Genomic DNA, 6,531 nt, shown 5'->3' on the forward strand with positions numbered 1-6,531 from the left:
TCAATCTGGAAAACGTGGTGCAAAACTTACCAGCTTCAGCAGCAGCACCGGTAACACCAGTACCATCAACAACAACATCTGCAGCACAAACCTCAACATCTCATTCTGTACCTCGAGTATAATCATTGTTGTACATGACATTCTATATCATTTATCTTCGTTCGACATGGCGATTATGTAATCTCTAATGTTTTAGAGATTATATATTCTTGTTCTAACGGTAAATCAAATGAGTTTAATATCATATTGACTCATTAAATCCATGATTATATCTGAAGAAAATATATATGTAGATATATTTTCATAAAGATTGTAATTAAAAATTCTTTCGTACAAACTGGTAATGGTGAAAATATTTTAACGGGTAGGTAATACCCGAGGAATATTTAGATTTCACATTAATAAGTTACAGTGTACATTCTTCGAATCTGATTCAATAGTCATTTACTATCCTACTTATAACTACCGATATATGAATCCGTTCACCACAGAATAACCATTTCCATTCAAATTCAATTTCATATTTGGATTTTGACTTATCAGAATCCAACAAGTGGCATAATGAAGAAATAATAAACACAATAAAAATTGATTAGAAACAGACTAATTAACAACATGAAATTTTGTTAAGAAACCACGCTAACAAGATCCTAGCTAACTGTTCCTAGCTAACTGATTATATTTTTATTTATAGCAGTTTATTTATCGCAATTTAATTATCGCAATTTACATTCTCGCAATTTTATTTATCGTCATTTAATTTCTGTTACTTAATTTACGCACTTTATTTATCGTTACTTAATTTCTGTTATTTATTTTACGCACTTATCGGGACACGTATACAAGGTTTTGACATATCATATCGATGCATCTATATATATTATTTGGAACCACCATAGACACTCTATATGTAGTAATGATCGAGTTCTCTATACAGGGTCGAGGTTGATTCTATAATAATATATATACTTTGAGTTGTGATCGAGTCTGAGACGAATACGGGTCACGATACGTATTAATTAATTCGAATATTATATAAGTAAACTATATATGAATTATTATTTTTACACTACTAACTGTGGACTATCAACATTAGACAATTAAAATGAATTAAAATATTGATTATAACATATGAAACTAAACAATTCTTCAAGTTTGCCACTTGATTTCATCTAAAAATCCTCATTTGTATCTTGACGATTATAATCTGCGATTCAAACCTTTCATAATTCTTGAAAACACTTCAATCGATAGGATGAACCAACTGCACTTCATCTACAGAGAAAAAAAAAATGCATATAGTTATGCACTTGAAAACTCTCGGAAACTGAGTAAACGTTTAACACGTAGCTGTGATAAATCCTTTAGTGTTATTATTACCCAAAATAACTTGGTAATCTCTTTCAAATTATCCAATTTTGTCACAGCTCCAATAAGTCAACTTTGACTTTTCGTTCGAAACAACTTTATTATAACCTTTATATATACGCTGTCTTTTCGCCTTTGTTACCGGGAAACCTTTTTATATTCCACCATATTACGAGCAGATGTACCAGCAACCTCGTCCCTCCTTGGTTTAAATCACTCCGACAAATCACTATATTGATCTATTGGAGTCTCATCATGTACTCATCCGCATCTTGTAACAAGAATTGCCATACCAATTACCGGGAATCAACAAATCTGTATGGTGAGTCTCGCAACGTTTTCACATCAACAGTTATATGTATCTATATAACATTTATCTCTTAGAACTATATTCTTCCATTCTGAAATTCTGAAAAACACCCAGTCTACAAATCAATACTCTGAATTTTGAAAAAAAAGCTGAATGAAGCAGCAGAAACCGTAGACAACCGTAAACGACCTTAATCATCGAAAGTTTGATGATAAAGAATAGTATGTTGGCAAAGCTCAGAAAAGCTGAAACTGAAAAAGAAAAAAAAAGATTGAACAAACCAAGAAGGAGGCTGTAGACAAATCACAGGGAATAAATCTGCCTTCAAAGAATCCTGATGATTCTGTTTCCGATGAAATTTTCAGCGAACATCCTGCTCCTCACTCATGATAAGATCTTACGGAAAAATCTTTCTTCATCAACTATCGAACTTAGAAATTCCAAAATATCATCGTAAATATCTTCGATATTTCTGAAGATATTTTCATAAATATTCTCGTCCGAAATTATTAATCTCCTCGTGCTATCAGTATTACATCATATAGAAACTGTTAGTTTCTATATTCTGTAAACTTCCGAGCTTAAAATATGGAATGTTATTGAAGTAATGTTGGGAACTGATGCATGAGTTAGTATAATATAATGACACTTGATCAACGTGATTATATTACAGTAAGTCATACTGAGTTTCTAATGGGACGTGATGATTCACAGACCATAACGTCATCGTGTGCCATGTTACATAACTCTTTCATTCTGCTTAACTTCTGAACATATCAAGAAAATATATTCTTGATAGTTCTATTCTCAGTGATTCAGGTAATTTGACAAAATAAATCGTGCTACTACATTTCCTTTCTACCTTGTATATTATGATAATTCGAAACTCAATACCTATGAATTCTGGACCATTACTTGCGAAAAATAAACAAAAGCATGAAGCTCCGAAATAGAAAGGGGGGTATAAATCTCAGCAAATAAGAGAGCGCATTAACTGTTGATGACAATAATTATAGGAGACAGAAGCAGGGACATTAAAATATAAGGGAAGATATAAAATCCATCAACAACGCAGAAATTACAAACCATGGATATTAATACGAATAGCAATATAAAGACACGGTATAATTAAGAATAGTATCACCCCAAGGTAATAGTAGAAGTAAATAGATTCTTCTGATGGAAGATTGAAAAGAAGGATGACAGAAATAATAATTAGGAAAATATTAGAGATTAGAACTGGACTAAGCATTCTCACAATCTTTTGGATATATGAACTAAGAAAGAAAGTATAGGAATGGTGAGAATAATGGAACGGAAGAGCTTAATTTATAATGGAAATATCAGACAGAGTAATCAAGGCAGATCACCGTATTTAATTATAGAGATCTTAATTTCCTTACTCGCCGAAGAATCAAATCTTTTAGATTTCGAAGATTTTCTTTAAATCCCTTGAATTCCGAAATTCAACCCTGACTCTGTCAGAAGTTAAGATGAATCTTTACTTTCCCATTTCACTCTTTGGTGATAGTTTCATTCGTACTCTTCGAATAATCGAATTATTTTTATCCATATTACTCAATGATGATAAAACTCAAGTTATCAAATCATATTCGCCATGAAAACATTTTTATTGTTAGCCATGACTACCTCACTCAAATTTCGGGACGAAATTTCTTTAACGGGTAGGTACTGTGATGACCCGGGAATTTCCGACCAAATTTAAACTTAATCTTATATGATTTCGACACGATAAGCAAAGTCTGTAATGTTGAGTCTTGAAAAATTTGGAACAATTTACATGAATACATTTGCCCTTTTACCATTCCCGACGATTCACGAACAACTTTGTAAATAGATATATATAACTCATATCATTGCAAGATAGTGAGTTCTTTTATCTTGTAATGAATCAAACGCAATTACCCTCACCCATCGTGAACCACAACCGCCATCATCGAAACAACAATCACTCTCCTCTCTCTCCTCTTCTTCATGAATCACCACCGAAAATCATCACCATCTCGTTACCATGTTTTTGTTTTGAACACCACAAACACCACAACCTACTTGCAAGTACAACTTAACCACCACGGCTGCTATGTGAACCGCTACAACCGAACAACCCTATAGCTCTCTGTACGTTTCTCTCTCTAAATTTTTGTCACCTACAACCATGAATATGTTTTCTTAATTCTATTTGAATATCACCACTACATACCATCAATATCAGTTGCTCATTACTACCTGGTAATGCTATTATATTTTTTTTCTTTCTTTCTTTCATTTCCTTCGATCAGCCTGCAATAAACCATAACTACCATGTTTCTATTTTCATTATTATCGTATGTTGATCAAACCTGCAACTCGATATTGGTTCTATGTCTAATCGTAACCCACATAGTGATAAAGTGATTCGTTTTTGATTCATGTTGATTATAAAGTGGTATGATATTGATGCAAGTTGATAAAGATAAAGATGTAGGGTCGATTGAATTATGTGCTTCTCACTCAGTTTCTAATACAAAGTAATTGACAAGTCTTCCATCCACTTGTTTATAAAAATATGTATGTAACAAGTGGATCACGTATTAGTAAGTTAAGAAGTCCTATTTTGTCAGTATGATATGGCATGATAATGATGGTACATAAAAATAATGATGATGATTTAAAAAAAAAGAAAAAAGAAACGATAATGGAGAAGGTGCTTTATATATTGCTTTATAAAAAAAAAAAAAAAAAGAAAGAAGTCAGGACACATGTTGGTGGGAGAAAATGGTCGACCCATTTTTTTTGCAAGTGGACATGTGAAATTTTTTTTTTATAATGATGGTTGAATTAGAAAAGGAAAACGGACGAGTCTATAGGATAAATAAATTTGGTTGCGAATTAATTCAGAAAGAAACGGTTAGAGGAGTGGTCGGAGTTGGTGTTAGGCTAACAGGAGGTCACAGGTTCAATTCTGGTCTGGGGAATAATTTTTTTTTTTAAAGAAGGCAGTAAGACATGGCTTAAATAAATTTAAGCTGAGAATTAGATCATAAAAATGGAAACAGAGGGATGGTTAGGAATGTATTGGGTGAAAGTGAGGTCATGGGTTCGAGTCCCGTCTGGAGCATTTTTTTTTTACAAAGCTTTAAGGGTATACACAATTACTTTTATTATTATTATTGTTATTATTATTATATTCACATGTATAAGTATTATAATTATTATCATTATTATTATTAATAATATTAGTATTAACATTATTAGCATTGTTACTATTAAAAATTATTATTGCTACAACTATATTAGTACTATTGTCGGTTTTACTATTAGTATCATTATAAGTGTTATTATTATTATTATTATGAAAATAATACAAGTTATCATTTTTTTCACAAACTATTAGTATTAGTATCACCTTTGTAATTATTATTATTATAATTATAATTATTATTATTGTAATTATTATTATTATTATTATTATTATTATTATTATTATTAATCTCAAATTATTATTATTATTATTATTATTAAACAAAAGTATCATTTTTAACAATATCATTATTATTATTAATATTATCATTTTTAATAAAGTTATTATTATTATTAGTAAATCATTAATATCAAAACTATCATTTTTGGAACAAATAAATATATTGTACATAAAACATACTTATTATATAATACAATTATCTTAATATTCCATATAACTATATATAAATCATATTAACATTACTTATATAAAAACTTACATACAACAAATTAAGTATTTTTAATATAATACTAAATATATAGATATTAATATAACTATATTAATCACTTTAAATACATATACAAAATAAATATATATATCATATAATTTAAGATATAAAATAAAATATATGTTTTAAAAAGGAATCTAGTATAAACCTTATATAACTACAAAATATATAGAAATAATATATATATATATATATATATTAATAAATGAAATTATGATATTTCTATTATATGTTTTAATAGAAATACAAATGATATAGGTTCGTGAATCCAAGGTCAACCCTGCATTGTTCAGTTGTTCAATATCGTCATATGTATTTTTACTACAAAATACAATATTGTGAGTTTCATTAATCCCTTTTTAAATGCTTTTGCAATATATATTTTTGGGACTGAGAATACATGCGCTGTTTTTATAACTGTTTTACGAAATAGACACAAGTAATTGAAACTACATTATATGGTTGAATGATCGAAATCGAATATGCCCTTTTTATTAAGTCTGGTAATCTAAGAATTAGGGAACAGACACCCTAATTGACGCGAACTCTAAAGATAGATCTATCGGGCCCAACAAGCCCCATCCAAAGTACCGGATGCTTTAGTACTTCTAAATTTATATCATGTCCGAAGGAGGATCCCGGAATGATGGGGATATTCTTATATGCATATTGTGAATGTCGGTTACCAGGTGTTCAATCCATATGAATGATATTTTTGTCTCTATGCATGGGACGTATGATTATGAGAAATGGAAGTATGAAATCTTGTGGTCTATTAAAATTATGAAATGATTCTTTATAATAAACTAATGAACTCACCAACCTTTTGGTTGACACTTTAAAGCATGTTTATTCTCAGGTACGAAAGAAATCTTTCGCTGTGCATTTGCTCATATTAGAGATATTACTTGGAGTCATTCATGACATATTTCAAAAGATGTTGCATTCGAGTCGTTGAGTTCATCAAGATTATTATTAAGTCAATTATATTTGGATATATTATGAAATGCTTTACATGCCTGTCAACTGTCGATGTAACGAAAGTTTGTCTTTTAAAAACGAATGCAATGTTTGTAAAATTTATCATATAGAGGTCAATTACCT

The sequence above is a fragment of the Rutidosis leptorrhynchoides genome, chromosome 2 (genome assembly GCF_046630445.1).
Source record: "Rutidosis leptorrhynchoides isolate AG116_Rl617_1_P2 chromosome 2, CSIRO_AGI_Rlap_v1, whole genome shotgun sequence".
NCBI classification, from domain to species: Eukaryota; Viridiplantae; Streptophyta; class Magnoliopsida; order Asterales; family Asteraceae; genus Rutidosis; species Rutidosis leptorrhynchoides.